This window comes from Balaenoptera acutorostrata, chromosome 4, assembly GCF_949987535.1.
Source record: "Balaenoptera acutorostrata chromosome 4, mBalAcu1.1, whole genome shotgun sequence".
NCBI classification, from domain to species: domain Eukaryota; kingdom Metazoa; phylum Chordata; class Mammalia; order Artiodactyla; family Balaenopteridae; genus Balaenoptera; species Balaenoptera acutorostrata.
Genome location: NC_080067.1, coordinates 47,087,245 through 47,110,878, shown reverse-complemented (window position 1 = coordinate 47,110,878; position 23,634 = coordinate 47,087,245). Strand labels below are relative to the sequence as shown.

At 40.0% G+C, this 23,634-nt stretch overlaps 1 pseudogene; it reads left to right on the top strand.

Moving 5' to 3' along the window:
• Positions 1-981: 981 nt before the first annotated feature.
• LOC103007503 (uncharacterized) lies at positions 982-22,636 on the top strand (annotated as a pseudogene).
• The last annotated feature ends 998 nt before the right edge of the window (positions 22,637-23,634 follow it).

The window sequence follows — 23,634 nt, the reverse complement described above, 5'->3', positions numbered from 1 at the left end:
ATAATAATTATACTTTTCTCATATGATTGTTATGAGAATCATATAAAGCAATACATATACAAGTGATAATTTCAGTGCCTGGTACATTAAAAAAGCACTCAATAAATGTTACCTTTTAAATAAGTGGCTAAACTGTATGCCTATCATCACCTGAAATTCAAAGTGTCTTTTCCTTTATGCCTAGAAGGGAGACAGATATATAAATAAATAGGAAATTATGCAATACACTTGAAAGTAACACATAAAATAGTATAAATTCTGAACGAAAATGTTCTCCAACGAAAAGCCCAAACCAAACAATTGCCACAGAAACATTCACCTCATGGGATGTCTTCTTCTCTATCCTATGCTTACCTCTTTTAACTTATTTCATCTTTGCCTTATGGTCATCTCTTTCCTCTCAAGTATTCTTCATGAAAAAAGGCACCCCATTTTTAGAGGCATATTCATTCTTTCTTCCTCCTACACACAAGGGATCTGTTACATTATAAAGCTGAGCCAGCAGAATGACTGTGTTTAAATGCCAATTATGGAAAGCCATAAATGAAGCATATCATTCAGTTTCCTGCATAAATACTTTGCAAGTGGTCTGATTTCCAGACTATTAGGACTGTTTTTCCTCTCCAAGCACAAGCCCTGAGCCTTTAGAAGAGTGTCCTTGGGGCTTCCCTGGTGGCGCAGTGGTTGAGAATCTGCCTGCCAATGCAGGGGACACGGGTTCGAGCCCTGGTCTGGGAAGATCCCACATGCCGTGGAGCAACTAGGCCCGTGAGCCACAATTACTGAGCCTGCGCGTCTGGAGCCTGTGCTCCGCAACAAGAGAGGCCACGATAGTGAGGGGCCCGCGCACTGCGATGAAGAGTGGCCCCCACTTGCCGCAACTAGAGAAAGCCCTCGCACAGAAACGAAGACCCAACACAGCCATAAATAAATTAATTAATTAAAAAAAAAAAAAAAGAAGAGTGTCCTTTCCTTGGGAATATGAAGGGAAACAAAGGTAAGCGCTGGGAAACAAGGGTGCCCTGCAGAGCAGCAAGGCCTCGCTGGATCACTCGAGACCAGCTTTTTTCAATCTTGGTTGAAAACAAGTTCAGTATGTCACAGAGTGTTTGAAATTTCCTCAGACACTCTTAATCACCAAGCTAATTGTCCAACCCTAGGTTCTCCTCCCAATTTTTGCTATGACCAAAGTTTAATATATCCTACTATTAAGTGATCACATATCAAATTTTCTCATAGCTTGTAAGGTTTTCTCGGACAGCACACTTAAGCTCAAATTACGTAGTATACAGATAAATTTTTTTACCAAAATCTTTGCCTCCACGTAAATTATTGGAAAACTGAACTCATCAAATTTCACATCAATCCTGAGGTGTATATCAGAGTGCTTTTTAAGGGTCATATGTGGAGAGATGGAGACCCAGAGACATTGCTGAATCCATAACAGGGCAGGAATGGGGTCATGGAGCCTGAGAGTAAAATGCTTTCTCCTTTTGTTTTTCCTACAGGCCTTCTTTACTCATGCAGCCGAATCAGCGTCCTGAACAAGGGGCTTCCTCCTGAAGACGTCTGCATTCTTCTCGAGAAGGAGCAAGAAAAGACTGTCTTCATGGCACACGTATTCATTTTCCCAGATCTCTTAAAGCAAACGTGTCCCTCTGTGCCCCTCCCTTGCTTTGTTTCTGTGAGGACTTTATTGACAAGTAAACCTTCTTATCTCTATTCAGAGTCTATAAATTATGAATTAGTGTCTTCAGAGATAAAGGGGAGGATTAGTTCTTCCATACGTGGAAATCCCACAGCAAGGTCAACAGCGCACTGTAACGTTCCCTTAAGCTTAATACAGCACAGAAAGAGCAGGTTCTATGTCACGAACTGCCTCACTGGGACCCGGGAGGGAAGCATTAAAATACTTCTTTCCAGATGGAGAAACAGACTCAGATGGAGAAACTTTACAGATGGAGTTGCCTGAGCTCCCACAGCTAGTGTGTGTGGTAGAGCTGGCGTTTAACAGAGGCCTGTCCTACTCCATGCCCATCCTTTTTTCCCTTTTGCACTCCGGAAGACAAAGCTTCTCTCCTAGAGCACCTTCAGAACATCTGAAAAGATCTGAAGATCTGTAATCTAACCCAATGCCATCCAGATCCCCTGCTCTGCTTCAACACTTGGGCCAGCCTCAAAAATCCATTCGCTCCACCTGAGAAACTAAAGCTTTGCCAAGGGCTACCTCAGAGTAGGGCTGAATTCCTGAATGTTGACATTCTGAGTCTTTCTCAAAGATGAGGCAGAGTTAGACAGCATCCTGGAGTCAGATAGGGCAGAACTCCAGGTAAAGGCCAGAAACAAACTGGCCTTGGAAAATGGAAAGAAAACAGAGGCCCTGGAACCAGAAGACCAGATTCTCCTCCTGGATTCAGCATTTGCCCGCAGTGAGAACTTACATTGCCTCATTTCTCTGAGCTCCAGCTTTCTAGTCAGGAAAACGGAGATATTAGAACCTTCTGCTTATTCAACATCATTACACTGATGACGAAAAGAAGTTGTGGGAGCAGCCTAGGTGCTCCTCAACAGGAAAGTGGATAAACAGAGACATAGCCACACAATAGAGTATTATTCAGCAACAAAAAAGAACAAATTATTTACACATGCAGCAACACACGACTCTCAAAAACATTATACTACAGGAAAAAAAAGACAGACGTAAAAGACTGCATGATTCAATTTATATGAAGTTTTCCAGCAAAAAAAGCTAACCAATAAGGATAGAAATTAGGATAGTGGTTGCATGGGGAATTGACTGAGAAGGGGCATGAGGAGACTTCCTGGGGTGATGGAAATGTTCTATACATTTGATAGGAGAAGTGTATGCATTCGTCAAGAATGATTGAATGCAGACTTAAGATCTACAGCTGTCACCATATGTAAAGTGTACCTCAATAGAAAACATAATACAATTTTAAAACCTTTGTAAATAAAAGAGCTTTGTACAAATGTAGAATTCCGCAGTTGCTTTACCAGAATACTAGTCCCCTTTACGTGATGGCTTGGTCGGACAACCTCATATGAGTGACGTGTGGTGGCTCCAAAAAAATGCACTTAATTGAGGTTACTCTCTTCTATTATCCAAAGTTTATGATTGGATCTGAACATAGGGATTTCTGAGAAAAGCAAATAGCATACAAATACAGCAACGCTAAGTTTAGAAATAATGAGTCATATTCTAATAGCAAAGTGGCATATGGGCCATTCCACAGCACATACACATTTCCTCTAAATCAGACTCCCTACATTTCCATAGGAAAGGGAAGTTGCTATTTAAAATTTAGCTCGAGAAAAGCAGGCAGCAATAAAAAGAATAATGCCATTTGTATTGAGTATACCAGCCTCTTCCAAAATGTTCTTGATTCTGCTCACAAGAGCCCTGCAAAGCAAAAAGCATTATCTCCATTTCAGAGATAAGAAAATCCAGGCTTGGGTGTGACTAAATTACTTGCCAGAAGACACATACCAAGAAATCAAACCTGTGTGTGTCTGACTCTATAGCTTCTTTACTTTATCATGACAGATTATATATATTTTCCAGTCACACTTATTGTTCTAATTAGTTATCTTCTCAGTTGTAGGTAATTTTCTCATTACACAATAGTCATAGTAGTAATATCTAATGTTTATTGAGTATTTATCAAGTGTCAGGAAGTTAACATGTATTAAGGCATTAAATGCTTAAAACTTAGTAAAAGGGAGACATTATTACCAGCTTGATTTACAAATGAAGAAACTGACCAAGAGGAGGATAAGGGCTTTCCCAAGGTCACACATGGAGCAAGTAGCAGAGCCAGCATTTGTGCCCAAGCAGCCTGGATTCAAAGGCCACGTGATCAGCCCAACAATTGCACTGTCTTTTCTCAATGGGTGAAAAACCCAAAGTGCAAGGCATTATACAATAGTACTCAAGCTTTTATTTCAGAAAAGAGTAGAACATTTTCAACTTTTCTAGGAAAGGTCGGCAACCAGAAGCAAGTTCAAGATTGTAAAACAACGTACATCTACTATTTCTGTCTAACTCATTAGTAGCAGTTGGGGCTATCAGTGTATCTATAGTAAATGCAAAGACAACAGAACTTTATAAATCCTGAAAAGGTCACAAGGTCAGGACATGACACCATCATGATTGACCATCTCCTAGAAAATTTCATTCTAGTCCAAAGATTCACCCCAAAGCCTCCAAAGAGTGTGTCAGATTCTCAGAGTAATAGCTCACTGTGCAACAATGGGAGTAGAAGGAGGGGCAAAGGAAGAGAGACTGTGAGCTTAAGAAGAAACCCAGGGGCTTCTGATACTCTCCTTCCTCTTCTTCTTCCTACAGAAGTACTGATCTAAGGCTCATATTCCTATTACAGGGTTCTCAAATTTTAGCATGTATCAGAACCACCCAGAGCAGGGGGAATTTCTAACAAGTCCCCACGTGAGGCTAATGCTCCCAGTCTAAAGACCACACTTTGAAAATCACTGCCCTGTAATATTAATCCTTCCCAAGCCTCTGCCTAAGTATCTCCAACCACAAAGGACACTGAAGTGAGATTAACACTGCCCACTCAACAAAGCACGAGGTTATAATTTTACTTACAAACCATGAGGAAATGCTATCAAATGTTAAAGTAGAAAAACACTTTGTAATAATAAATTCTAAACATATATATTTCTGAAATACACACAACAAAAGTTGCTATATTTCACTAAAAAATAAAAGGTCATACTTTATTTTTCTTAATGACTACCAGAAATCCCAGGTCAAATTTTTCCATGTGCAATGTTTATGCCTGGTCAGAAGAAAACCCCTGCAGACCCAGAGGCTAATGCACAGGTTCTGTGTAAACGTTGACAGCCAGAGTCTCAGTTGAGCTCATTTAGCTTAACAAGTCTCTAGCTCCAGTTCACGGTGAGCAGCAGAGATCAATAAAAGCTCTATAATACTTTTCCATTAGTCTCCAGACTTTCTTTGCTCAGAATGATAAAGGATGAGCAAGGGTCAATAGTGCGATAGACATAACCCAGAGTTGCTCATTAGAGCTTACTACATTTACATAGAATTAAGTGGCACATTCTAGGGGGGTTCTGGGTTTTTCTGGGGTCATTTTGGAGAGATCCCTCTTCCCTGGTTTATCACCAATTCACCAAATCCTAGGCTGAAAGGGGCCTTAGAAACCGTTTGATTTAACTTCTCATCAGCCTATGTTGTAAGATTCTTGCCTACAATACCCTGAGGAGATGTAAGTATGACAGTCGTCAAAAAGGTGAAGACATGGACTTCCCTGGTGGCGCAGTGGTTAAGAATCCGCCTGCCAATGCAGGGGACATGGGTTCGATCCCTAGTCGGGGAAGATCCCACGTGCTGCGGAGCAACTAAGCCCGTTCACCACAACTACTGAGCCCACGTGCCACAACTACTGAAGCCTGAGCGCCTAGAGCCCATGCTCTGCAACAAGAGAAGCCACCGCAATGAGAAGCCTGTGCACCGCAACGAAGAGGAGCCCCTACTCGCCACAACTAGAGAAAGCCCACGCACAGCAACGAAGGCCCAACGCAGCCAAAAATAAATTAATTAAAAAAAAAAAAAAGGTGAAGACATGTCAACAATTGGTGAATTGAAGGGCTTATGAGTATTAATTATATGAATCTTGCAACTTGTCTGCTGATTTCAAATTTTTCAAAATAAAATTTTGGGAAAAAATGTGGAAAAAAAAAAGGTGAAGACAGAGATCTTCAAGACTTCTCATTCAGAGCAACTTTACCTGGCTTCCTGACCTATTCTTCAATGATAAGATTATTGTTTAAAATAAATCCTTCAAAACTATGGTATCTAAAACAGGCTTGGAAGGGAGTCAAAACTGCTCAATTAATTTACGTCACAAAAATAAAACTCTGTGAAGGGAGGAAATCAGCCTGTTTGTCACCACTGTATGCCAGAGTGGGCACAGCTGGACATAAGTTCTCAATAAATATTAATTGGATAAATTAATGAGTGAATGAGACCATCATAGGTATTCATAGCTGTAATAACAGTTTGTAACTTTCCAGAATAACCCTAAATGACTTGTTCAATCGCTGAGGATCCCACAATCCTCAGATTGGGCTTGAGATCAGAAAGGACTGTGTTTTATACCTAAAACACTTGCTAGAGATACCAAAGGGACATTTTAAAACAGTCAGAGGAAACTTAAAGTGTGTTAAGCCATGGATGAAAACATGAAACTTTAAATTAGTGTTGTGAAATTTTTTGAATTTTTAATTTTAGCTGGATCCTAACAAGGCTATCTGTATACATGAACATGAAATCTACTCAGAAAGAAAATTGAAGCCTTAGTTAACCCATTTAACTTTAGATTGCAATTTTGCCACTTAAAAAAAAAAAACTTCCATTATAAATTTCACTATTGAGGAAGAAAACAAATAACCACTGAGCACCTGCTATGTGCAAGGCAATGGGAAAGGCTCTCTTACAAGCATCATCTTATTCAGCACATCAACAGGCACTAACTTTCAGACATCCGGGTAATCTAGATATCCAAATATCTATTGAAACCAACAGTAAGCTAATCAGGCAAATTTTGTGTTTAAATTAAATGATCCAACAGCTAAGTTGAAAAGTAAATTTCTAACACCTAACACATGCCTTGAATATGTGTTAAGTGACTAGAATTGAAGAAAATAAACATTAGCTTTAGTAGATAAGAGTAGGAAAAATATTTCCCAGTCAAGTCAGAATACTATTTGAGATAGCTGGAGAGGACAGGCATTTCAAAGGATGTTGATTACTTTCCCATGGATGAAAAAAGGGAAAAAAAGTCAACGAAAAGGGCTGCAAGTGATATTTTTAAAGGATATAGGGAGGGTTAGGATGGTCACCCCATCATTCACAGGAGGTATAGGAGGTCAAAAATCATCCTCCATACAGTATTGTTTACCAAGATGGTTAAAAAGCAGAGTAATACTTGAGCACATTTGCCACTAAATTCTCCCTCCCATCTCTACTCTCTATCCTGTCTCTCTCGCTAGATGAGCCATTTTTTATTCTTCTTTTCATTCGAGTGGAGAACTGTCTGCTTGCATCTCTCCCCATCTTTTCAACGGCCCCATCCTTGTTTCCCTTCTTTCCCCTTCTCTCCTCTAGTGGCCATAATATAGAACTGAAGTCTTCAGTGTTACAGTCGTTGGTTGGAAAATTTTATACTTCTCCCTTAAGAATACCTCAGCTTCTTTTAATGAGCTTCAGTCTTGTTTAAAACTTCAAGGTTTTGAAATTTTCTTGAAATCTATCACCAAAAAAAGCCTTGTTCTATGCCTCCATGAAAGACAGCCTTTAAATTATCTGTAGCTTTATTGTAATAAGTTTTGAAATTGGGAAGTTTTGGATTTCCAATTTTGCTCTTCCTCTTTAAAATTGTTTTGACTATGCTGGATCCCTTGCATTTTCATGTGAATTTTAGAATTAGCTTGTCAATTTCTGTGAAAAAGGCAACTAAGATTTCAGTAGGGATTGCTATCCCTTTCTACAGATTGAATCTGTAAATCAGTTTGGGGAGTAAGCCATCTTAATAATATTAAGTCTTCTGATCCATGGAATAAGATGTCTTTCCATGTATTTAGATCTTTGAATCAGGAAAATCATGATTTTTGCAGACCTGGAGGAGTACACACTGCAAGAGGATATGCATCTAGGAATGCTTGAATACCTGTAAAGCCCATCACTGAATTTAAAAACTTTAAAAATAAAAGGCATGGTGAAAGAAAAATCCCACTATAGAAGATTTGGGGCAAATAAAATGCACCACTACTGAGATACAGTGACTCAAACCACTATATTGTTTCAGTGTGAAGAATGAAAACCTGAAGCAGAAAAGGCAAAAACATAGCTTGTCTTAATATATTTTTCAAAAGTAAAGATAGATCCCCAGGGCTCATTTTGTTTCAGCTCTTGATCTACCTCTTAATTGCTCCTTCCTTTGTCATCATTGATTTCAAAATCAGAAGGAGGGCTTCACATTTTTTCATTTGTTTATCCCTCAAATGCCTGCAGAGAGGGGGGCAAACGGGGAAAGGATAGTATCTTCTTGCCTCTGCAGCTTCTAAACTTAGAGGCAGCCTCAGAGCAAAATGGGAAGACACAAATGCTGATATATTGCTGATTGAAAAGATTTGTCCTGCTTACATACATGAAAGAACAAAAATCTGTGCTCCAAGATTCCCTGCAGCTTCAGAGCTACCATCAGATCCTACCATGGGTCCAAATTCACAGTTCTGTGCTTTATTTCCCCAAATCAGGTCCTTTCTTGCTAAATTCAATGAGCCCCACTCTGGCTCTACTCTCCTGGGACCTCAAATATCCTTAGTCTTAGAAGGACTTAAGTTTAGGTTTGCAGTTTCCAAAGACCTCTCAAAGAGACTTCTGAGGATACCCTCCACAAAATTGTGTGACATGCACACAGCCACTGCAGTAAAAATAACTTTCACCCTTATAACCTGGAATTGATTCTACATTATTCACACAACAGCATGAGGAAAATGCCTAGATAACCTATTACTCAAAATTGTATCTCAACTTCTTTAGCAACATCAATAATCAGATTCTCTATTTTTAAGGAATGATGAGCTTACTTGAAACTAAGATAAAAAAATAAACTCTTACAATTTTTATTTAATTTTCTCCTGAATTAAACTTTGATGCTTACTATGGAAATGCAGGTTCATGACAAAAGTCTTCCCCTTCCTACCATTTGTGATCTCTAAGAAACTCCTAAATAGAAATGTGGAACCACTCCATCTCCTCCAAAGAAATGTGATTATCTATGTTAATGAAAGATAAGTTTAACATGAAATAAAACCCAAGTAATTCAAATATTTTACTGCAAATATTCATGTTACCCCCTACCTATTTTTGCCAGAGCTGCTGGCAAATTAAAAACTAAAACAAACCAAAACAACAACTTTTTAAATATTACCTCTTATTTACTAGATAGGTCACTTCCTAACAAGCAACTTGCTCTTTCGTTCCAACCTCAAATTCAGAAGTCAAGCTTGTGGCTCAGCAAAATTGCAAATTTCATGGACCGCTAGAATGATCTGAACATAGCAGAACTAAAAATGTTACATCCACATTTGCCGAGGGTCTATTTCATGGCCTTCATTAAATGTTTACCTTTCCTTTATATTCACTGGTTTCACTCTTAAACAATTGATAGATAACAGGTATGTGGTTAAGAGCAACTCAACTCACATCTTCATCTACAAGTTCTTTTGTGTTTAACTCCCATTTCAGAACCCCCCCTGTCCCTCTGCTTACATTTTCCTACAGAGAAGAAAAATCCTATTATTTTTACTGACTACCTCGGGGAATACTTCCTGGAATATAAAGTCATTTCTTTTTTAACCATTTATAATTAAAATTTCTTCATTTGGAGTCCGGGCAGCCATCATTATCCATCCAGTTCAGACCTGAAAAGCATCAGTCAATCTTGATGGTTTCTTCTAGGTCACAATGTCTGATACTCTTGATATCAGGCATTCCTCTTAATGCACCTCCTGTTTTTATCATCAAGAAACTCTCAGTGGGCCTTTTTTCCCCTTCCTAATGAGAGTTGTGACATCAGTAACATGTAGCCAAGGCTAGTACCCTTCTCTTGGTCCATTTGCCTGACCTTGACAATGTCTTCCTGGTTGGTAGGTGTTCCCAATAAATGCTAGATACCCATACACCGCTCTCATTTCAATCACAGTAATTTAATACCTGTTTCATCCCATCACAAGCTTCTTTATCAGATGCTCAACTATACACTTAACTGGATGCTCAATTCTAAAGCCCGAATCAGAGACCATTCTAGGAGGTGTCAACTCGTAAAAGAGATCTGTACCTTTGAAATGTAAGCAGAAGAGAGAGTCTACAAGGTTTGACACATCTTTAACTCCATCTGTGGTAGTTAGACTTTAACTTTCATTAAGTCAAGGTTTTTGTATACTCACATCAGTGAGTCACTGAAATGTGGCATGAAAATAACTGTAAGACTTTTTGCAAACACTTCGCTAATTTAAAAGTTCAAGGGCTTCCCTGGTGGTGCAGTGGTTGAGAATCTGCCTGCCAATGCAGGGGACACGGGTTCGAGCCTTGGTTTGGGAAGATCCCACATGCTGCGGAGCGACTAGGCCCGTGAGCCACAATTACTGAGCCTGCGCGTCTGGAGCCTGTGCTCCGCAACAGGAGAGGCCGCGATAGTGAGAGGCCCGCGCACCGCGATGAAGAGTGGCCCCCACTTGCCGCAACTAGAGAAAGCCCTCGCACAGAAACGAAGACCCAACACAGCCATAAATAAATAAATAAATAAATAAATAAATAAATAAATAAATAAATAAAATTAAAAGTTCAAGAAAGAAATACACCCCAGAGTGAAACCTTATTTTAGTCCTAAAGGAGCTGGATGATATGACAATGTACATTTTTAATGTAATTCAATAAAAATCACTTAGTGCTATCCCCCATTTTCCCCTGAACTTCTCAATATGCTTCTTGGTCTAAAAGCTTTCAGAATTAATACAATACTAGAGGAAAATGTTGAATTGTGCTTTAATTTTATATTTGACATGGACCGAGTATCTTTGGCCATGCCAATTAACCTCCTTGGCCTTAATATGTCCATCAGTTAACTTTCTTATTAAATGGGGTTATACTTGTTCTGTTTTCTTAATGGGATGCTATAATAAAAAGGAAAAATACTGTGAACTTTCTATAAGTATAAAATGTATTTTCTCAATTTACTTCAATAAGCACAGGGATGGACAGCCATAATGCAAGACACTAAGCCAGGTAGGAAGGATGCTGGGTTAACCAATACATAATTCCTGGACATTACTAAGCTTTATTCATATTTGGGGTTTAGAATAAGAGTTTAATAAAAGAAGTGCAAGACGTGTACACTGAACATTACAAGACACTGTTGGAAAAAATTAAAGAAGATCTAAATAAATGGAAAGACAGCTCATGTTCATGGATCAGAAGTCTTAATATTGTTAAGATGGCTTACTCCCCAAATTGACATATAGACTCAATCTGTAGAAAGGGATATAAAATCCCTATCAAAATTTTAGCTGCCTTTTTCACAGAAATTGACAATCTGCTTCTAAAATTCATATGAAAATGCAAGGGATCCAGAATAGTCAAAACAATCTTAAAAGAGAAGAACAAAACAGGAAAACCAATAGTTCCCAATTTTAAAACCTTTTACAGTAAACCTACAGTAATCAAAACAGTATGATATTGCATAAGGCTATATATATTGATCAAAGGAATAGAATTGAGTGTACAGTAATAATCCCTGGAGGCAACCCAACACTGGAGCCTACCCGTGCTCTTTGGTGGGGTTAATGGCAGACTCTGGGAGGGCTCACGCCAAGGAGAACTTCCCAGGACCTCTGCTGCCAGTGTCCTTATCCCCACGGTGAAACAGAGCCACCACTCGCCTCTGCAGGAGACCCCCCAACACCAGCAGATTTAGCATTCTGTCATGTCTGCAAAGACACCTGATCACGACCTGTGGAGTGTTACATTACTGCATAGAGTAACAGTATGTGGAGAATCTGAAACTCCTGTGTGTTGCTGCATCATCTGAGTCTGAGTTTGCTCATTGTGTCTGGATGTTCCTGTCTCCCTGACATCCAGCCCAACCCTGAAGTTGCATAATGCAAGTTGAAGAAGCAAAAGAACCACTACTTAAATTGTTCCTTTCAGATTTCTCCTGACCCATATTGGTGATTTGTTAGGATTTTCCACAGCCTAGGATTTTCTCGCTTTGACTTTACCACAGGCCAGGAGGTTTGGCCATCCTGTGAAACAATCTTAAGTTTCTCTATCAGGAGCCATTTATAGACTACCAAGAGTTCTGAACCTTTTTTGGTGCCATAGACCCATGGACCCATGCCATCCAGTAAAAGCTATGAAACTAACTCAGAATAATATTTTTAAATGCACAAAATAAAGTTGATAGAATTACAAAGGAAAAAAAAAAAAATAATCCCTTACATTTATGTTGTCAGTTTGGGCTGCTATAACAAAAATATCATAAACTAGGTGGCCTATAAACAAGAGAAATTTATTTCTCACTGTTCTGGAGGCTGACTTCCAAGATCAGGGTATTACTATGGTTGAGTTCTTAAAAGGGCCCTCTTCCAGATTGCAGACTGCTGACTTCTTACTGTGTTCTCACAGAGTGAAAAAACAGCTACCTAGCTCTCTGGTCTCTTTTTATAAGGGCACTAATCCCATTCATGAGGGTACTACCTCTTGCCCTAATCACCTCCCAAAGTCCCTAATTCCAAATACCATCACACTAGGGATTAGATTTCACATTATGAATGTTGGGGGACACAAAGATTCAGTCCATACAAATGGTCAGTTGATTTTGGCAAGGGTGCTAAGACAATTCAATGGGGAAAAGACAGTCTTTTCAACAAACGGTGCTGGGACAACTTGATATCCACATGCAAAAGAATGAATTTGGATACCTACCTCACACCATGCCCAAAAATTAATTCAAAATGGATCATACACCTAAATGTAAAATCTAAAATTCTAAAAATCCCAGAAGAAAACATAAAGAGTAAATATTCATGACCTTGGGTTAGCAATGGTTTCTTACATACAACACCAAAAGAACAAGAGATCAAAGAAAAAAAGATAAATTAGACTTCATCAAATTATTAAAAAAAACTTTCATGCTTCAAAGAACACCATTAAGAAAGTGAAGGTGCTTTGTGACCACCTAGAGGGGTGGGATAGGGAGGGTGGGAGGGAGACGCAAGAGGGAGGGGATATGGGGAGATATGTATACATATAGCTGATTCACTTTGTTATACAGCAGAAACTAACACAACATTGTAAAGCAATTACACTCCAATAAAGATATTAAAATAAATAAAATAAAATAAGAAAAAAGAAAGTGAAAAGACAACCCACTGAATGGGAGAAAATGTTTTCAAATTATATACAGACAAAGGAGTTATATCCAACTCAACAATAAAAAGATACAATTAAATAAACAAATTTAAAAGATGGGCAAAAAATTGAATATACATTTGCCTAAAGATGTCAAATAATGAATAAATTTATGAAAAACTGCTTAGTATCATGATTCGTTAAGGAAATGCAAATCAAAACCACAATAAGATGCCACTTCACACCCACCGGAATGGCTAAAATCACAAAGACAAACAATAACAAGTGTTGGCCAGGATGTGAAAAAAATTGGAACCCTCATACATTACTGGTGGGAATGTAAAACTGTGCACCCACCTTAGAAAATAGCTTTGCAGTACTTCAAAAAGTTAAACAGAGTTATGACCCAGTCATTCCACTCCTAGGTTTATACAAAAGAGAAGTAAAAACATACATCCACCAAAAAATGTGTACAAAAACGTTCACAATACCTCAAAAGTAGAAACAACTCAAATGCCCATCAAATGATGAATGGATAAATAAAATGTGGTATAGTCACACAATAGAATATTATTCAGCAATAAAAATGAATGGATAACTGATACATGCTGTAATAGGGAAGAACCTTTTGTATTCTATTACAAGTTAATAGGGATGTTGCCTATAAGCTTAAATTATACATACTGGTCCATCGCTGGGAACCCTGCTCCCTCCGTAATGAGCATTAAGCTAAAATACCTTTGTTTAGCTCACAGGAAACATCCTGACCAGATCCAGCTGTGAATGACTGCAGGGAGGGAGAAATGAACACATCCCCTTTGGAGGCTGATGGGAACCAGGAAGTGTTTGACTTTACTCCCTCCCCTTTTAGTATAAAAGGAGCCTGAATTCTAACTCAGGCAATATGGTTCTTTGGGGCACAAGCCCACCATCTTCTTGGTTAGCTGGCTTTCCGAATAAAACCGTTATTCCGGGCTTCCCTGGTGGCGCAGTGGTTGAGAATCTGCCTGCCAATGCAGGGGACGCGGGTTCGAGCCCTGGTCTGGGAAGATCCCACATGCCGCGGAGCAACTGGGCCCGTGAGCCACAACTACTGAGCCTGCGCGTCTGGAGCCTGTGCTCCGCAACAAGAGAGGCCGCGATAGTGAGAGGCCCGCGCATCGCGATGAAGAGTGGCCCCCGCTTGCCGCAACTAGAGAAAGCCCTCGCACAGAAACGAAGACCCAACACACCCAAAAATAAATAAATAAATAAAATTAAAAAAAAAAAAAAAAAACGTTATTCCTTGCCCTAGCAACTCGTCTCTCAAGTATTAGCCTGTCGTGCCGCGAGCAGTATGAGCTTAGACTCAGTAACAATGCTACAACATGAGTGAACCTTAAAAATGTTATGCCAAATAAAAGTAACCATTCACAAAAGACCACATATTGTATGATTCCACTTATATGAAATGTCCAGAATAGGCAAACCTATAGAGACAGAAAGCTGAGTAGTAGTTGCCTAGGGCTGGAGGTGGGGGTGAGGAAATGGGACATGCCTGCTAATAAATATGAAATTTCTTCTTGGGGTAATGAAAATATTCTGGAATTAGGTAGTGATGATGGTTGCACAACTCTGTGAACACACTAAAAACCACTGAACTGCATCTTATAAATGAGTGAATTAAATGTATGTGAATTATATCTCAATAATGCTGTTTTTTAAAAAAATAATAGGTAGAAGAAAATGACAGCCATTTAAAAAATAAAAAGATGAAGTGGTCAATGTAAACTTTTGGTGGCTAGTTATGGTGAGATTCTGTTTTAATTTACACAGGTAATGGCATGCTGTGTCTGCCTGATATTTAAAAGTCTAGTCCTGCTGGGAAAAATTTCTTGGTTGATTAATACATGGTTTGTGAGATGCTTCACCAAATTCTCCTGATGCCTCGCATAAAGCTGTCATACAAATTTCAAATACAGGTCACTAGATTAGATATTAGAGACTGGGACAGATGACCCAAAAAGGACCACGGCTTCATTTCCAGTTGCCACTGTGTTTCCATAAGCTTCTTTTCCTGTTGTTTACTCTTGAAATCTGCATTTTCTTGTCTTATTTTCACTCTGCATTTGTTCTCTTTATCCCCAATACAATCCTGGCCCCAAAATTTAATTTCACAGTAATTAAAAATAACTTCACAATGAACGCCAAATTCTCCACAGAAAAATGTCACAACATTAGAGCAGCTATGATTTGAGTCAGAGAAAGCAGTTTTGTTGAAGATGGGAGACAACTCACTCAATGGCGGCAGGCAATGATGGGGCCGGAGTCCTCCCTTTCTCATTACATAGCTATTCATTATAGCTGAAGAGTCTTATTCAAACTGATTAAGGATAAGAAAAGAAGTCAAATCAAAAGCCTTAAAAGAAGCAATAAATCCCTTAGCAAAGGAAGGGTGAAGTAAGTTTGTTCTGGGAGAGATGCAGTCACATGTCAAAATCCAAAGCAAAATGGTTGGGTCAATCAAAATTTTTGGCCACTGTGACGATCAATTTTATGTATCAACTTGGCTTCGCCATGGGATGCCCAGAAATTTGTTCAAACATTATTATGAGTGTGTCTATGAGTGAGGGTGTTTCAGGGTGAGATTAACCTTAGAATCTATAGACTGAGTAAAGCAGATTGCCCTCCCTATAGTGGATTCTTTTGAAGGCTCATCCAATCAGTTGAAGACCCAATAGAACAAAGAGTCTGAGTAAGAGGTAAAACTCCTCCTACCTGACAGCTTGAGCTGCAGGTTGATCTTTTCCTGCCTTCAGACTTGAACTAAAATTTAACTCTTTTGGAGTCTCAAGCCTGCCATCTTTTGGACTGGAATTTACACCATCACCTCTCCTGGGTCTCCAGCTTGCCAACCTTAGATTTGAGCCAATTTCTTATAATAAATATCTCAATAGATATGTAGATAGATAAATAGATAGATAGATAGATAATTGGTTCTATTTCCTGGAGAACCCCGGCTAATACAACCACTTTAGACCAATCCATATCTCAGATATTGAGAGTTCTCGTTATTATATTTAATCCATCAATCTTTCTCAAAAATAGGAAGTTTTCATCTTTAAGCTAATTTCTACTTTCTAAACCTGAACATTCTTATTTTTTATCAACTACTGTTTTAGCAAAAGTCTTTTAAAAAGATGGGGGAAGTAAAGAGTTCTGTTCCTGAATATGTGCTACTGAATTAAAGTATGTTTTATGTTGGTCTGAAACATTAGGGTAAACAATGGGTCTCTCTGAAAAAAAAAAATAGTTCATAGACAATACAGTTGAGTGAGTCATAGTTATTGGCACAAAAAGGGAGGACGAGGAGAAGACAGGGAGGAAGAATCGTGGGGGAAGGGAGGGGTAAAGGGAAGGAGGGAGGGACTAATCATATCCCTGACAGACTAGTTTAAAACTATATATGTTATAAAAATAAAATATTTTTAAAGTGAAATTGTCGTATTAAGCATTATCTAAGGGCCAGACACTGAACTGATTTACATGAATTATAATCTCATTGAACTCTCCAGACAATAGTAGTGAACACTTATGGGACATTTTCTCTTCTACATGCTTTTTGCATATTAACATAACTAATTCAACATGGTTATTATCCTTTATGGCAGATGAGGAAACTGAGGCTTTAGAGAGATTTAAGTTAGCTCTCCTCATTCACGGAAGTGGTCACGTTGGGATTTAAATATGGGAGGTTTGGCTCCAACATCTATTCTCTTAACCTGCACAATACAGCAGGTTAAGTGTCACCTAAAAAAAGTTACCACCTCTCTGATTCTTGGTTTACTGTCTATAAAAATAAAATAAAAGCTCCTACCTTGCAAACTTGTAGCAAGAAAAAGAGATGATTATGGAAAACCTTGGTGGTTGTAGTTCAATAAATGATAGTCATTATTGTCATTATTCTTCTTCTTTTGAAGTTTGGCAGACAGCTCAAAGACCCCAGCCATACAACTTTCCTACTTTGTTTGTTTATTTGTTTCTAACCTAACAGGCCTAATTAAGGAAGAAAATAAAATTCTATGTTGATAGAGGGAAACTGAAACAAAAGAACTGATAGGATAATGAAGGATATCTGGTGCATCTTTATAACAACATAGCCAGGAGGGGAAAAAAATGTTTTCCATTTTACAGGAAAACAGAATTATCCACTTATTCTGAAAAAAATTTAAAAATAAATAAATAAATAATTACTAAAGGAACTTAGCCAAAGGTACATAGCTAGTTGGTGACTCAGCAAAGACTAAAATATGTAAGTTTCATGAACATATGACAATCTTTTCAAATATCTTTACAAATCTATTGAGTGTTATGAAGAGTTCTACTCTGGGAGAATAATAACATTTTATGCCACTGTCAACAGGAAAAAAAAACAAGAAACACACAACCTAAAATTTGCAGGTTATGTTTTATTCAGTGACTGTACTGAGGACTATAGCCTGGGTAGACAACCTCTCAGATAGCTCTGAAGAAATGTTCCAAAGAGGTAAGTGAGGAGCCAGGATATATAGGAGTTTTTGCTGGGAAAAAACAAGTAGTAGAACATCAAAAGGTTACTGCTAATCAAAAAAAAAAAAAAAAAAGACAAAAAACCCCCAGACTTCTCAAGTTAATGGTCCTAGTGCTTTTCTATGTACAGGAAGATGCAGAAGTCTGGGCTCACTGACATTATTTCTTTAATATGCATCTTAATTATCTAGAGCCAGCATCCTGTTTTTCTCCATCCTGAATTCCCCTCAGGGCGCATCAGTGGGGCAGCTCCAGTGGCTTATGGAGGGCAACATTGTTTACTGAAATGAAAGGCAACATTTTTTTTGTCACGCCATCATAAAAATAAGTAGTGCTAATCTAACAAGGTTTAAAAAAAAAATAAGGAAGTGTTAATCTGCACGTAGTGAAAGCAAAGCAGAAAGAAGTAAATAAAATTTGCTTCAAATTTCTGTTCTTGCTTTTAAATACTCACATCTGTTACTGCTTTTCTTTCTTTTCCCCCTCCTGATAATAAGATCAATAGAAGAGAATAAGAGTTAATACATAAAGGGAGATATTGCTGATGTAGTTAGTTGGAGCCTTATTCTTTTCTCTTGATTCCTCTGATCTTCCATTGTCTTCTCTGTCTTGTCCAAATAGATGTAGATGCACTTTGGACATTGTATGAAAAAGGCAGTGTTTGAGGCTGCTTTAGAATAAATTCTTCAGAAAATCTTTGTTAAACTGGTCTTACTGCTGCTCTGGGAATTTCTGTGTTGTTCTCTTGGGGTCTCTTTATTGCTAAGAACAGCTTTTAACATCGAGAATTGTGACTATTATGATACATCTCATATGTTTGTTAATGATTAATGGGACAATTAGTTCCTTAATGAAATACTGCTTTTCCAATTTTTAGAATAAACTACTGACTCTCATTACTATTATGATCTTTATTCTAATATTAAAAGTAAGAATGGTTAAATGTTAGGGTCTTTCCATTAAAGACTTCAGCCTAAGCATTGCATCTCTGTTAAATTATAATCAGTGATTTGGAGCAATGACACTCGTTCTGCTAGAACACAGCCACATAGGAACTCAAAAAATATATGAATTAGGAAAGAAGGAAGGAAGGAAGGAAGGATGGAAGGAAGGAAGGAAGAGAGGGAGGGAGGGAGGGAGGGGGAAGGGAGGGAGGAAGGGCAATCCTGCTTTTGCCATTCACTTTATAAGAGAGGGGCTGAGTATTTTTAGATTCAGGGGTGTCTCTCCAAAGCATTCCAAAGGTACTCAGTCATGATGTTTGGATTCCTAATTGCTAAAAAGTCATGGAAGAGGTAGCTGGGTCGCTGAAAGGAAGGGAAGGAAGGTAGAGTCCTACTGACAAAATAGGAGAAATGTCAATGGACAGAAGAGAAGATCCTGAAAGATGGTGTTTAGAGAAGGAGGAATCGGGGGAGGGAGGGGAGGAGTAGGGAGCGGGTGAGATAGAGGACTATACAGTTACTTTGTAAACAGTGGCTCTTTTAATTTTTCAGAAGAACCCCACGAAGGCAATATTATTTCCACTTCATAGATGAGAAAACTAAGGTATAGAAATAATAGACAAGTTGTCTCAGACTACAGTTTCTTAGTAGAAAAGATGTTAGTAGAACCAGACTTTGCCCCAAAGTACATACTCTTTCTACCATGCCACCCTGGGCAGGTTTGGAGCTTGAGAAAACTCACATTTCAGGCTATTAATTTTGGTCCCCTGGAGGTAAGACCATTTTCAGGCTGGTCATTTTCAGTGGATTCTCACATCATGTCCTTTCTCCTTCCTGGTGTTCTGAACTCCAGAGACATTCCAAACAAACTTTCTGGGTCATAAATACAGCTTTTACAAAGTGATCCTATTCCCTTCCCTGTAATATCTGTCCTCAAACCTCCCAGGTTACCTTGAGAGCATATAGTCTTTTATTACTTTTAACTTTTCTTACTTTATAAAGTTTTCTACTCCAGCAAGCATGTGTCCTTTAGTTATTCAACAGCTGCTTTATGATAATGATGATGAAAGGCCTGGTTCCAAATGTTCAGCTGATACAATTAGAATCACTTTATATTCTTACATTCTTACATTCTAAACAATTTTGCCTGCTTCTTCAAATCTTATTCCCCTTTCCATAAGCTGTGGTATGTCTTAACCATTTGTTATCTTACTATTTCTAGTTATCAGCACAAAGGGAGGATCCTCTCTGTGGGCAAAAAACATTATCTTTTTTTTGTTTTGTTTTGTTTTGAATATCCAACTCATCTGTGGCTATATACCACCTTTTTTTTTTAATTATTTGCTTTTTTTTTTTTAATTTTATTTATTTATTTATTTATGGCTGTGTTGGGTCTTCGTTTTCTGTGCGAGGGCTTTCTCTAGTTGCGGCAAGTGGGGGCCACTCTTCATCACGGTGCGCGGGCCTCTCACTATCGCGGCCTCTCTTGCTGCGGAGCACAGGCTCCAGATGTGCAGGCTCAGCAATTGTGGCTCACGGGCCTAGTCGCTCCGCGGCATGTGGGATCTTCCCAGACCAGGGTTTGAACCCGTGTCCCCTGCATTGGCAGGCAGATTCTCAACCACTGCGCCACCAGGGAACCCCCTATACCACCTTTCTTTTCTAATGTTGCTTGTACCTTTGTTTCTTGATTTTTTCTTGATCTTTTCAATAAATAAGTTTTTTATTTCATTGATCAATTCTCCTTGTTTTTTATTTTCCTATTTCATTAATTTCTGCTTTTATTTTTAACATGAGTTAACACAATTTTTTGTAATTTCTTCTAAGCTTCTTGGTTTGTACATTGCTTTGCAATAAATACATTGAACGTTGTATGGCTTTTCTATACTCTTCCAATTTTATGTAGGATTTTTGTTTTTCTTCTGTTTCTAAAAAGTTTGTAGTTTCCCATTTGTACTTCCCTTTAACCTACGTTTAAAGTATTCTTAAATTTCCAACTGTGCTATGTCAATCAGGGGGAAATGAGCTGTGTATGATTTCTGCCACTTAAAATGTGTCCATCTAAAAAAAAAAGTGTCAATCTTTATTTTGTGATCTAGTTAAGTTTTTTTTTTTAATTTTTATTTATTTATTTATTTATTTATTTATTTATTTATTTATGGCTCTGTTGGGTCTTCGTTTCTGTGCGGGGGCTTTCTCTAGCTGTGGTAAGCGGGGGCCACTCTTCATCGCGGTGCGTGGGCCTCTCACTATCGCGGCCTCTCTTGTTGCAGAGTACAGGCTCCAGACACGCAGGCTCAGTAATTGTGGCTCACGGGCCTAGTTGCTCCGCGGCATGTGGGATCTTCCCAGACGAGGGCTCGAATCCGTGTCCCCTGCATTGGCAGGCAGACTCTCAACCACTGCGCCACCAGGGAAGCCCATGATCTAGTTAAGTTTTGAGAATGTTCTGTTTGTAATAATAATTAAAAAAAAAAAACACCTATTCTCCATTTGGGGGTGCAAAGTTATACATAAAGGTGTATCTGTGTGTGGTTATATTACATATGTCATTTAAGATTATTTTTAATGGGCTAGATGCTTCTGCAAGCTATTCCAGTTTCTCCCCACCTACAGTTCAAATAATTGCAAGGTCTCATAGCCATTTCACAAACTTTGGGCAGGAAGAGACCTATTTCTATACTTCCACAAATGTACAATCATGGGGAGTATGGGGGGGGGGAGGCATGTCACAATCTGATAAGAAAACTAGATAATGAATAATGAGACCTAAAAACCAGTGTAAATAGTATTGATCCCACCGCAACAGGGGCTTCGAGACCTGAACAAGTCACTCTTCAGGGTTTCTATTTCCTCATCTCCCAATGGGGGTGGTCATACTTGTGCTGCCAACATGACAAGGTTTGTCAGGAGAAGCCAGAAGATAAGGAATGTGAACAACATAAAGTGGTAAATAAAAAATATTAGCAGAGGTTGCTACTATTTAGATAAAAGATACAGAAAAGATAAAGATGTAAAACGGCCAACACAGATGCTGCAAGGTGCTGAGTTTCCATTGGTTCCCTTCCCTGGCCCCAACCACCTTCGGCTTCCTTTGGGGACACCTCCTCCGGCTTGCAGTAACCCCCACCCAGTCTCTCTCTTCGTTGCACCGGCGGGTTGGAACCTGCTTCGAACCTGCTGGAAGCGCGTTGTGAAGTGAGCTGAAACCTGCCCGCAGCTAAAATTCGCGCTTCAGCACAATGAGGCCGAACGTGTGCAACGTGTCCTCCTTAGGCGATGGGGGCTGACGGGCAGATGTTGCCCGAATGGTCATTAATCAAAAGACTCTTTCGCCCCGGACCCCACTAGGTCTTGGGCAGAGTCTCGGCTACACAGATATCGGGGCTGGGAGCCTCAAGGTCCTCTGCGCTCTCAGCAAGCAGCCGCGGCGTTCAATCTAAGCACTATGTCCTCGGTAGAAAAGGAATCGATGGTGTTCTGGATGTTGGTTTTCAGGGAAGATGCTCTTCGCGGTCCCGCGCCTCCGCGGGAAGATAATTGAGCGCCGAGCGTGAGCGCTGGGGTCGCCGGTCCGGGAGCCGCGGCAGCCTGCGCCGCGAGTGTAGGCAACGAACCTCCCAGCCCTCTCTCCCCAATTTGCCTTCCTGCCGCAGTCCGGGCCCAAATTCTCTTCACTTGTGAGTGAGCACACACAAGTTCGCTGGGCACGATCCTTCCATCTGCTTCCCCGAGGGGGTCCAGCCTTTCAACGATTAACCGCCCAGCCAACGGGGAGGAGGGAAGATGCTGGATGGAGGGAGTGGGGCGGGGAGAGGCGTTTTGCACGTTCAAAGGCACCAAAATTAACTGCCAAAGCTAAAAGGGTTTGCTTTCTTCTGTTTTTGACAGACGAATGCGGCGGGATGCCTGCTGGGCCGACTGCCGCCCCGGCCCGGAGCCCTGGGCTCACTTCGCAGCCTGCCGCTGAGTTTCAGACCGCAGTCCTCAGCATCCGCCCGGCTTCACCCCCTTGCCGAAGTCTGCAGATCGATGGATGCTGGGCGCAGGCTTTCCCTAGGCGGGTTAACGTTGGCTTAGGCTAAAGCCGCAAGGCTCCCACCTTCGCCTCCTGTTTATCTGCCCGCTCCCACCACTACCACCGAAGTACGTGCCCCTCCGGTAGTGTCGGGGCTCCGATCCGAGCGAGGGGGAGGGCGCCTCCCCACCCCCTCTTCCCCATCCTCGCCGCGACTCGGGGTTTTACTGCAGCAGCCGGAGGTGACAGCGACGCCTTAGCCTCCTCCGTTGCTCTCAGAGCCCAGGCTTCCCCTGCATCCGGAAAGCACCCCCTCCTGAGAGGCTGGTCCCCGGAGAAGTGCTAACGAGCTACAGGAAACCAAATTTAAAAATGTAGAAGTCGCTGGGCTGCATTCCTCCGAGGACGAGCCTGGTCGCCCAGGACTGAGAGTGGCAGCGTGTGGGAAGTTGGGACCATAGAGCAAGGGGGGAGGGGAGTGGTGCAGCCGGCATTCTCTTCTGGACGGAGTCGTTGGGAGCAGTGCGGTTGGACACAAGTTTGCCTGGGAGTGTTTTCCTTTTGTCAATAATTAATCACCGGAATCAGTCTGGCAGAATTGGAGTTTTAGCAATAGTGCAGAGGGCGGGGCCGAACACCTAACTCTTGGAGCCTCGAGGTGCCCAGCGCAGTGGGAAGCTCGCAGCAGTTGGGGAGGAGCCAAAGCATTGGTGCTCACCTAAGCCGCAGGAGATACACCCAACTGGGAGGTAAGCATCTTCCAAATATCTGCTTGAACTGCAAAGTAGCTTTAGAAGGATAGAATTCCTGTCTTTATAAGGAAAAAATAATACCAAGCCATAATGCAATGTATCAGCTTATTATTTAACTGCATTAAAAATTTTAAGAATTGAATGGGCTTTTCCATTTGCCTTTAACTATGTTAGAAACTAAGATGTTTCACTCAACAGAAGCCAAACTTTATTATTAAAACTTTCCCAGCCAAAAGAAGAGAAAATTACTTTGTTAATTACTTTCATTATTTATCTTTGTATAGTTCAGTAATAACTATTCAGAGAAATGTCATTGGGAGGTTCTTGATTTCATTCTTAAATACGCATCTTTACCTTGTTTCATGCTCTTATACAATACTTTTTTGCCCATAA